Raw genomic sequence first — 12,746 nt, 5'->3', positions numbered from 1 at the left:
AAATATTAGGGACGGGGGAGAAATATTACAAATATTAGGGACGGGGAGAAATATTCCAAATATTAGGGACGGGGAGAAATATTCCAAATATTAGGGACGGGGGAGAAATATTCCAAATATTAGGGACGGGGAGAAATATTCCAAATATTAGGGACGGGGGAGAAATATTACAAATATTAGGGACGGGGAGAAATATTCCAAATATTAGGGACGGGGGAGAAATATTACAAATATTAGGGACGGGGAGAAATATTCCAAATATTAGGGACGGGGGAGAAATATTCCAAATATTAGGGACGGGGGAGAAATATTACAAATATTAGGGACGGGGAGAAATATTACAAATATTAGGGACGGGGAGAAATATTACAAATATTAGGGACGGGGGAGAAATATTCCAAATATTAGGGACGGGGGAGAAATATTACAAATATTAGGGACGGGGGAGAAATATTACAAATATTAGGGACGGGGAGAAATATTACAAATATTAGGGACGGGGAGAAATATTACAAATATTAGGGACGGGGAGAAATATTACAAATATTAGGGACAGGGGAGAAATATTACAAATATTAGGGACGGGGATAAATATTCCAAATATTAGGGACGGGGTGAAATATTCTAAATATTAGCGACGGGGGAGAAATATTCCAAATATTAGGGACGGGGGAGAAATATTCCAAATATTAGGGGCCTCACGGTAGCATGGTGGTTAGCATAAATGCTTCACAGCTCCAGGGTCCCAGGTTCGGTTCCCGGCTGGGTCACTGTCTGTGCGGAGTCTGCACGTCCTCCCCGTGTGTGCGTGGGTTTCCTCCGGGTGCTCCGGTTTCCTCCCACAGTCCAAAGATGTGCGGGTTAGGTGGATTGGCCATGCTAAATTGCCCGTAGTGTAAGGTTAATGGGGGGGATTGTTGGGTTACGGGTGTACGGGTTACGTGGGTTTAAGTAGGGTGATCATTGCTCGGCACAACATCGAGGGCCGAAGGGCCTGTTCTGTGCTGTACTGTTCTATGTTCTATGTTCTATTAGGGACGGGGGAGAAATATTCGAAATATTAGGGACGGGGGAGAAATATTCCAAATATTAGGGACGGGGGAGAAATAGTCCAAATATTAGGGACAGGGGAGAAATATTCCAAATATTAGGGACGGCGAGAAATATTACAAATATTAGGGACAGGGAGAAATATTACAAATATTAGGGACAGGTGAGAAATATTACAAATAATAGGGACGCGGAGAAGTATTGCAAATATGAGGTACGGGCGACAAATATTAGGGACGGGACAAACAAGTCAGAGACTGGGGATCCTGTGGCTGGTAACTCACCTCCTGACGCCCCCCCCCCCCCCCCCCCCCCCCCTTCAAAAGCCTGTCCGTCATCTACAAGGCAGGTCAGGAGCGTAATGGAATACACTTCTCTTGCCTGGATGAGGGCAGCTCCATCAACACTCAAGAAGCTCAACACCATGGAGGCACAGGGGCAGCAGGGTAGCATGGTGGTTAGCATAAATGCTTCACAGCTCCAGGGTCCCAGGTTCGATTCCCGGCTGGGTCATTGTCTGTGTGGAGTCTGCACGTCCTCCCCTTGTGTGCGTGGGTTTCCTCCGGGTGCTCCGGTTTCCTCCCGCAGTCCAAAGATGTGCGGGTTAGGTGGATTGGCCATGATAAATTGCCCGTAGTGTCCTAATAAAAGTAAGGTTAAGGTTAAGGGGGGGGGGTTGTTGGGTTACGGGTATAGGGTGGATACGTGGGTGTGAGTAGGTTTATCATGGCTCGGCACAACATTGAGGGCCGAAGGGCCTGTTCTGTGCTGTACTATGTTCTATGGTTAGCACTGCTGCCACACGGCGCCGAGGTCCCAGGTTTGATTCTGGCTCTGGGTCACTGCCCGTGTGGAGTTTGCACATTCTCCCCAGGTTTGCGTTGGTTTCGCCCCCACAACCCAAAAGATATGCAAGGTAGGTGGATTGGCCACGCTAAATTGCCCCTTAATTGGAAAAAATAATTGGGTACTCTAAATTTATTAAAATAAAGCTCAACATCATCCAGGACAAAGCAGCCCGCTTGATTGGCACCCCATCCACAAACAATTCATGAACGATCTCGGTCTCAAGGCTCAGTCATATACAACTGCCCTTTTTTAAAAAATAAATTTAGATTACCCAATTATTTTTTCTATTAAGGGCCAATTTAGCATGGCCAATCCACCTACTCTGCACATTTTTGGGTTGTGGGGGTGAAACCCACGCAGACACGGGGAGAATGTGCAAACTCCACACGGACAGTAACCCAGAGCCGGGATTGAACCTGGGACCTCAGCGCTGTGAGGCGGTTGTGCTAACCACTAGGCCACCGTGCTGCCCTGTGGTACCATTTACAAAGCGCACTGCAGGAACTCACCTTTGGCAGCACATTCCAAACCTACAACCACTCCCATCTCGAAGGTCACGGACATCTGGGAACATCACCACCTGGAAATTCCGATCTAAGTCACCATCCCGACTTGGAAATATATCTCAGTTCCTTCACTGTCACTGGGTCAAAATCCTGGAATTCTCTCCCTACCAGCAATATGGCTGTACCTACACCACATAAACTGCAGCCATCGAGTGGCCAAGGCATGAGAGGCTATGGGTCAACTTCTGGAAAATGGGATAATAATAATCTTTATCAGTGTCACAAGTGGGCTTACATTAACACTGCAATGAAGTTACTGTGAAAAGCCCCTAGTCACCACATTCTGGCACCTGTTCGGGTCACAGAGTGAGAATTCAGAATGTCCAATTCACCTAACAGCACGTCTTTCGGGACTTGTGGGAGGAAACCGGAGCACCCGGAGGAAATCTATGCAGACACCGGGAGAACGTGCAGACTCCGCACAGACAGTGACCCAAGCCGGGAATCGAACCCGGGACCCTGGAGCTGTGAAGCAACAGTGCTAACCACTGTGCTGCAGTTAGGTGGTTGTTTTTGACCGGCGCAGGCATGATAGGCCAAAGGGCCTTTCTGTTCTGTCGAACTCTATGACTCTTAAGAAGCCAGCTCGCCACCACCTTCTCGAGGCCAATTAGCGATGGACAATAAATGCTGGCCTAACCAGCGACGTCCACATCCTGTAAATGAATATGAACAAAACTCACCTCAGTGCCATCCTTCTCAATAGGATTTACTTTGACATACACATATCCTGTTTCCCAGAATGCAGTTGTGATCTCCAAACACAAAAACGGGGATCTCAATGAGCTCGAGAATAATTTAGTGTGAGTCAGTGGTTTTTAAGCTGGCAGCAACATACACATCAACTGCTTTGCACATCCGCCCAGAAATTAGACAGCAACAGGGTGGGTCATCAGCAACGTATAGGACAAGTTGTGGTTAATAAAAGATGACAGAGCATACAAGGCTCAGGAACCTCAATTACAAAGCTTGAATTAATTTACAAAATGCATATAGAGTTTTGATGAAGCCTCATGGCAAAGCTGGAACTCTTGGATTTTATCTGTGCTGAGGTGGATTCACTGAAAATACTTCTCTCCAAATAGGCGTGAGGCAGCACTGTCCACTGACACACATCCAAACCTAATGTGTCATCCAACCTTCCCCCAAATAGATTTATATCTATGTAGGTTACCGAGATAAATGAAGCCATGATGATAAGGATAACACTCAAAATGTTGATCCTCAGAATCCACATGTTGCTCTGTATAATGTGCCTTTATTGAACTCACAATATATTCTACAGTTGCACTTGCATTACAACACCCGTCACAGCATGATTCAGAGAGGTCATCTCTTTTAATAGCTTCTTTTTAGAAAGGTTGTTGATCCTAAAAATATATAGAAACAAATGAACTTTCAGTCACAAAAAAAACTGTACATTATAAAACAGTTCTCAACGGCAAAGGTGGTCATATAAAAGGGTGTTTCCTTTATGTAAAAGGAATAAGGAATGGGTTCTTCCATATGCAGACCAGTCCAGTTACTGTATGACTGATCCCACTGACCTAATTTCCACATTGACTCAAATTATTGTTTTTGAACAGTTTTCTCACGGGTTATTTTTTTTCCTTTGACGTTTGGTAGTGTTTGATGATGGGATACTTTCCCTCCCTTCTCTTGCCCCTCCCACTCTGTGTTTATTAAGTGTTGTAGGCCCCCAGAGGTTAACTGAGGCAATAGCTGCTACTTGGTCACTGTGTAAGAGGGTGTGTGTGTGAGAGGGTGTGTAAGAGAGTGTGTGTGTGTGTGTGTATGTATCGAGGTGTATGTGTGATATATTTCTATCCCTGAAAACACGAGTCAAGGATTGGACAGATCCCAACGTTTTACGTATGTTGACAAGTTCACAACTGTCATTTACAGCAAGATTCTGGAGCAGGGAGTTAATGCTTCGTGTATACTACCTGGTATTATTTATAAAATGATCGGCTTTCATCATCAGCTACATACACATATGGAAGTGGGAGGCAAAGAGAATGTTCCTTGTACTCTTCTTAAAACTAGAGACAGTCTGGAGGGTGACTTGCGGCTGTCCATAACATCTGCTCGAAAGTGGGGTGGGGTGAGACTTTAATAAATCTTCCACTGTTACAGAGCGTACATCTTACAACCCTTTTTCAGGTCTAACGTCTCAACTTATTTTGGCCTTTCCAGGGCTGTATCACATCAGTTCCCTCCTCGACAAATAATTCCTAAATTCTAAAAATAGTTCGTAACCACACTTATTTTTGGTGAATTTTGTGCTCACAAGTTGAGCGAGGATAGTTCTAAAAAAATGGAACACTCTGCTGATCCCTTCTCCTCTCACCTCTCAGAGAAAGAAAGGAATAATTACATCTTGGTTTCACATCTCGAAATGTGCAGACCTCCCTCAGCTATGCACAGGAGCGTCAGCAACTTCTATCCACCTCTCCAAATCCACCCCAGCCCGAACCTATTTCACTGAGACACATGGCACATTTCCAATTAGATTCCAGCCTCACGAAGGAACCTGCCAGGTAACACTGGGTTCGCACTGGCACACGGACCGGTTCACACTGACACACGGGCTGGTTCACACTGGCACACGGGCCTGTTCACACTGACACACGGGCCGGTTCACACTGACACACGGGCCGGTTCACACTGACACACGGGCCGGTTCACACTAACACACGCACCGGTTCACACTGACACACGGGCTGGTTCACACTGACACACGGGCCTGTTCACACTGACACACGGGCCTGTTCACACTGACACACGGACCGGTTCACACTGACACACGGGCCTGTTCACACTGACACACGGGCCTGTTCACACTGACACACGGACCGGTTCACACTGACACACGGGCCTGTTCACACTGACACACGGGCCGGTTCACACTGACACACGGGCCTGTTCACACTGACACACGGGCCTGTTCACACTGACACACGGACTGGTTCACACTGACACACGGGCCGGGTCACACTGACACACGGGCCGGTTCACACTGACACACGGGCCGGTTCACACTGACACACGGGCCTGTTCACACTGACACACGGGCCTGTTCACACTGACACACGGGCCGGTTCACACTGACACACGGGCCTGTTCACACTGACACACGGGCCTGTTCACACTGACACACGGACCGGTTCACACTGACACACGGGCCTGTTCACACTGACACACGGGCCGGTTCACACTGACACACGGGCCTGTTCACACTGACACACGGGCCTGTTCACACTGACACACGGACTGGTTCACACTGACACACGGGCCGGGTCACACTGACACACGGGCCGGTTCACACTGACACACGGGCCGGTTCACACTGACACACGGGCCTGTTCACACTGACACACGGGCCTGTTCACACTGACACACGGGCCGGTTCACACTGACACACGGGCCTGTTCACACTGACACACGGGCCGGTTCACACTGACACACGGACCGGTTCACACTGATACACGGGCCGGTTCACACTGGCACACGGGCCTGTTCACACTGGCACACGGGCCTGTTCACACTGACACACGGACCGGTTCACACTGACACACGGACCGGTTCACACTGACACACGGGCCGGGTCACACTGATACACGGGCCTGTTCACACTGACACACGGACCGGTTCACACTGGCACACGGGCCTGTTCACACTGACACACGGGCCGGGTCACACTGACACACGGGCCTGTTCACACTGACACACGGGCCGGTTCACACTGACACACGGGCCGGTTCACACTGACACACGGACCGGTTCACACTGACACACGGGCCTGTTCACACTGACACACGGGCCTGTTCACACTGACACACGGACCGGGTCACACTGACACACGGGCTGGTTCACACTGACACACGGGCCTGTTCACACTGGCACACGGGCCTGTTCACACTGACACACGGGCCGGTTCACACTGACACACGGGCCTGTTCACACTGGCACACGGGCCTGTTCACACTGACACACGGGCCTGTTCACACTGACACACGGGCCTGTTCACACTGACACACGGACCGGGTCACACTGACACACGGGCCTGTTCACACTGACACACGGGCCTGTTCACACTGACACACGGGCCGGTTCACACTGACACACGGGCCGGTTCACACTGACACACGGGCCGGTTCACACTGACACACGGGCCTGTTCACACTGACACACGGGCCGGTTCACACTGACACACGGGCTTATTCACACTGACACACGGGCCGGTTCACACTCACACACGGGCCGGTCACACTGACAGACGGGCCGGTTCACACTGACACACGGGCCGGTTCACACTGACACACGGGCCTGTTCACACTGGCACACGGGCCTGTTCACACTGACACACGGGCCGGTTCACACTGACACACGGGCCTGTTCACACTGGCACACGGGCCTGTTCACACTGACACACGGGCCTGTTCACACTGACACACGGGCCTGTTCACACTGACACACGGACCGGGTCACACTGACACACGGGCCTGTTCACACTGACACACGGGCCTGTTCACACTGACACACGGGCCGGTTCACACTGACACACGGGCCGGTTCACACTGACACACGGGCCGGTTCACACTGACACACGGGCCGGTTCACACTGACACACGGGCCGGTTCACACTGACACACGGGCTTATTCACACTGACACACGGGCCGGTTCACACTGACACACGGGCCGGTTCACACTGACACACGGGCCGGGTCACACTGACAGACGGTGAGCTGAAGGACATCTGAAGGGGCGAAAGGACCCTAAAGATTGGAACCACTGCAGATCTCAGCTGAGATGGGGCCCGTTGGCCAATGTGTGAGGACTCATCTACAAGGGTGTTACCAATATTTCCTGGGGCTTATCAGCACTCCCAATGGCGTTCTGGGAATACTCCACACTCCCTCAGAAGGATTGTTTCCAGTGCCCACACGGGCTTTTGTGGCCTTTCAATCCCTGCTTGCGAAACTAACACTGACTTGGCACCTCTTCCTTTCCCAGCTGCAGGTCAGCCATGTACAAACACAAACATGATTGTTTTCCTTGTCTCCCAGCTTAGAGCACTGAAACTTTCAATCACCATCTCGTGTCACAAGTGTGTCAGACACAAGCATAATTCAGATAGAATCATAGAATTGTTCACTAAAAACACACCTACTCAAAAGCGGAAAGCACAATCACATCTATTTTGTACTGTATGTCAGGCAGTGTTTAACTAGACCTGCAGCAGTTTGAAAATCTGACATGAGGTTTTACTGCGTGCATTTATTCTTCCTTTTATTGATTCTATTCCCAACATCCGGTTAGTCCCCCACCAGACAATAATCCCATGGCTGAGATCCGGCCATGTGAACAATGCGTTCGGAATGTAGCTACAGTTTGAACTTTACTGTTAACCTGTACTGAGGAACTCCAAGCAGCATAAGTGGCACCAGATGTTGTGTCCTGTTACATGTGTCCCATCTCTGACTGTATGTATCCAAATTTCAGTGTGAGCTATGACATCCATATTCGTCCCTGGAAAATAAATTATTGCTATATTGCTGCAGATGACACTTTTAAATGTGTAACTACATTTCCAGGAATGGTTGAGGCTGGCCCAGGATTTCAATAGGACTGTGATTATTAGGGGGTCACTGCGATGTCTGGACTGGGATCTTATCACTCCAGACACCACCTTGTCCCCCCCCCACCCGCCCCCCCACACCCCTTCTTGAGCATGTAGTACAATTCTGTAGCTCAGTGCAAAATTTAAAAAGAAACATAAATAATATTATTTACTAAATGTCACAAATATAAATAGATATTAGTGAAATCTGGACACGATAGGTAACTCGGTCCTTGACAGGCACAGATCTTTGTACTGCTTATGTCCGTTGTGTGTGATGATGTCCGCCTCATAGGTGAAAGAAGCCCTGGGGCGGGGAGAGAGGGTCAGGGTAGGAACACAAGAAAGATTCACAGAATGTCTGGAGTGCTGTTTTTCAGATGGGTGTCTCTGTGGCTATTCTGTTCCACAGAGGGGGAATGCTTCCTGACTGACTGACTGACTCTGGGCAACATGAGCTCAGAGTCAGACGATGTGTATGGCACAGAACCCCTTGGCTGTCACTGTCCTGTTCATCTGGTTTGTCACCTCTCACAGCCCCGGGAGAAAGCCTCGACTACACAAAAGCTGACCTGCCAAGTTCCTAATATAGACACGTCACTGTCGTGAGTCAGCAAACAATCATTATAATGGGGAAATAAGTGACTCTCTTGGGCTGGGCTCGGGGGGGGGGGGGAACACACGAGTACTTAAAACAATTCAGTGAAAGCTATCAGGTGTCACAGTGGGAGCATAAGAATGCAGGTTTCAATCTCATTCTCCTCAAATTGGTGAACACGGAACGTAATTAACCTGCGTCTTTCCCAGTTTGAAACAGCTTGCCTCCACCCCTCTTGAAGTGAATGAAGTACAGTGATTGACAGCAAAATCTAATGGTATCAAGCAGTTTATAGAGCACCTCTTGTTGTGATATCCGTCCCCTACATATTCAACCTCGGCATCTAAAAGCTAAGACTGACACATTAAGGATAGCGATTTTTTTTTAAAATACTGTGGATTCAAATCCACCATCGAGCCATTGGAAACTATGTTCTTTCCAGTCTGTGCAGCCAATGGCTCGAGGTGGCTTTTGTCAATTCACACCAAGCTCTGGTTGTACACACAGTTCCTGCAGTGAGGGGCAATGTTGCAGGGGGGGGGGGGGGCCGCTTGAACTTGTTCTGCCCCAATGTCCTGGTGACTATCTAGCTCGAATGGTAAAACTCGGCCCATCGACTCGCAAAGAATTTCCTCATTGTGTGTCCGGCTTGTCCAACCTTGGAGTCATCCTCGTTAAAGGTCATGCAGTTATCGAATACCAAGCTCGTGTCTTCAGCAAACTCCTCACAGCTCAAGTATCTGTCCAGAGAAAAGATTTCAAAACGTTTAGTGACTTGAAAGGTAGTTCTCAGCATTCTCCACTATTCTTCTTATTCCGCTCGACAGCACTGCATTTTGCTGCTCAGTTGGCAAATCCACTACCCCAGCGCGGTACAGGGTCGCCCACGCACAGCAGGAAAGTCCCACATGGATACACGGGCTTATTCACATTGATACACGGGCCGGTTCACACTGACACACGGGCCGGTTCACACTGACACACGGACCGGTTCACACTGACACACGGGCTTGTTCACACTGACACACGGGCCGGTTCACACTGACACACGGGCCGGTTCACACTGACACACGGGCCGGTTCACACTGACACACGGGCTTATTCACACTGACACACGGACCGGTTCACACTGACACACGGGCTTATTCACACTGACACACGGGCCGGTTCACACTGACACACGGGCTTATTCACACTGACACACGGGCTTATTCACACTGATACACGGGCCGGGTCACACTGACACACGGGCTTATTCACACTGACACACGGGCCGGTTCACACTGATACACGGGCCGGTTCACACTGACACACGGGCCTGTTCACACTGACACACGGGCTTATTCACACTGACACACGGGCCGGTTCACACTGACACACGGGCCTGTTCACACTGACACACGGGCCTGTTCACACTGACACACGGGCCGGTTCACACTGACACACGGGCCGGGTCACACTGATACACGGGCCGGTTCACACTGATACACGGGCCTGTTCACACTGATACACGGGCCTGTTCACACTGATACACGGGCCGGTTCACACTGACACACGGACCGGTTCACACTGACACACGGGCCGGTTCACACTGACACACGGGCCGGGTCACACTGACACACGGGCCGGTTCACACTGACACACGGGCTTATTCACACTGACACACGGACCGGTTCACACTGACACACGGACCGGTTCACACTGACACACGGGCTTATTCACACTGACACACGGACCGGTTCACACTGACACACGGGCTTATTCACACTGACACACGGGCCGGTTCACACTGACACACGGACCGGTTCACACTGACACACGGGCCGGTTCACACTGACACACGGGCCTGTTCACACTGACACACGGGCCGGTTCACACTGACACACGGACCGGTTCACACTGACACACGGGCTTATTCACACTGACACACGGGCCGGTTCACACTGACACACGGACCGGTTCACACTGACACACGGGCTTATTCACACTGACACACGGGCCGGTTCACACTGACACACGGACTTGTTCACACTGACACACGGACCGGTTCACACTGACACACGGACCGGTTCTCACTGGCACACGGACCGGTTCACACTGACACACGGGCTGGTTCACACTGACACACGGGCCTGTTCACACTGACACACGGACCGGTTCACACTGACACACGGGCCGGTTCACACTGACAAACGGGCCTGTTCACACTGACACACGGACCGGTTCACACTGACACACGGGCCGGTTCACACTGACACACGGGCCGGTTCACACTGACACACGGACCGGTTCACACTGACACACGGGCCGGTTCACACTGACACACGGGCCGGTTCACACTGACACACGGGCCGGTTCACACTGACACACGGGCCGGTTCACACTGACACACGGGCCGGTTCACACTGACACACGGACCGGTTCACACTGACACACGGGCCGGTTCACACTGACACACGGACCGGTTCACACTGACACACGGACCGGGTCACACTGACACACGGGCTTGTTCACACTGACACACGGGCCGGTTCACACTGGCACACGGGCCGGTTCACACTGGCACACGGGCTTGTTCACACTGACACACGGGCCGGTTCACACTGGCACACGGGCTTGTTCACACTGACACACGGGCTTGTTCACACTGACACACGGGCCGGTTCACACTGACACACGGACCGGTTCACACTGACACACGGACCGGTTCACACTGACACACGGACCGGTTCACACTGACACACGGGCCTGTTCACACTGACACACGGACCGGGTCACACTGACACACGGGCCTGTTCACACTGACACACGGACCGGTTCACACTGACACACGGGCCTGTTCACACTGACACACGGGCCTGTTCACACTGACACACGGACCGGTTCACACTGACACACGGGCCGGTTCACACTGACACACGGGCCGGTTCACACTGACACACGGGCCGGTTCACACTGACACACGGGCTGGTTCACACTGACACACGGGCTGGTTCACACTGACACACGGACCGGTTCACACTGACACACGGACCAGTTCACACTGGCACACGGACCGGTTCACACTGACACACGGCCCTGTTCACACTGACACACGGGCTTGTTCACACTGACACACGGGCTGGTTCACACTGACACACGGGCCTGTTCACACTGACACACGGACCGGTTCACACTGACACACGGGCCGGTTCACACTGACACACGGGCCTGTTCACACTGACACACGGACCGGTTCACACTGACACACGGGCCGGTTCACACTGACACACGGGCCGGTTCACACTGACACACGGACCGGTTCACACTGACACACGGGCCGGTTCACACTGGCACACGGGCCGGTTCACACTGACACACGGGCCGGTTCACACTGACACACGGGCTTGTTCACACTGACACACGGGCCTGTTCACACTGACACACGGGCCGGTTCACACTGACACACGGGCCGGTTCACACTGACACACGGACCGGGTCACACTGACACACGGGCCGGTTCACACTGATACACGGGCCGGTTCACACTGACACACGGACCTGTTCACACTGACACACGGGCTGGTTCACACTGATACACGGGCCGGTTCACACTGACACACGGACCGGGTCACACTGACACACGGACCGGTTCACACTGACACACGGGCCTGTTCACACTGACACACGGGCCTGTTCACACTGACACACGGGCTTGTTCACACTGACACACGGGCCTGTTCACACTGACACACGGGCCGGTTCACACTGACACACGGGCTTGTTCACACTGACACACGGACCGGGTCACACTGACACACGGGCCGGTTCACACTGATACACGGGCCGGTTCACACTGACACACGGACCGGTTCACACTGACACACGGGCCTGTTCACACTGACACACGGGCTGGTTCACACTGATACACGGGCCGGTTCACACTGACACACGGGCCGGGTCACACTGACACACGGGCCTGTTCACACGGACACACGGGCCTGTTCACACTGACACACGGGCCTGTTCACACTGACACACGGGCTTATTCACACTGATACACGGGCCGGGTCACACTGA

Source organism: Scyliorhinus canicula, chromosome 28 (assembly GCF_902713615.1).
Source record: "Scyliorhinus canicula chromosome 28, sScyCan1.1, whole genome shotgun sequence".
Taxonomy (NCBI): Eukaryota; Metazoa; Chordata; class Chondrichthyes; order Carcharhiniformes; family Scyliorhinidae; genus Scyliorhinus; species Scyliorhinus canicula.
Note: the sequence above shows the minus strand (reverse complement) of the source record.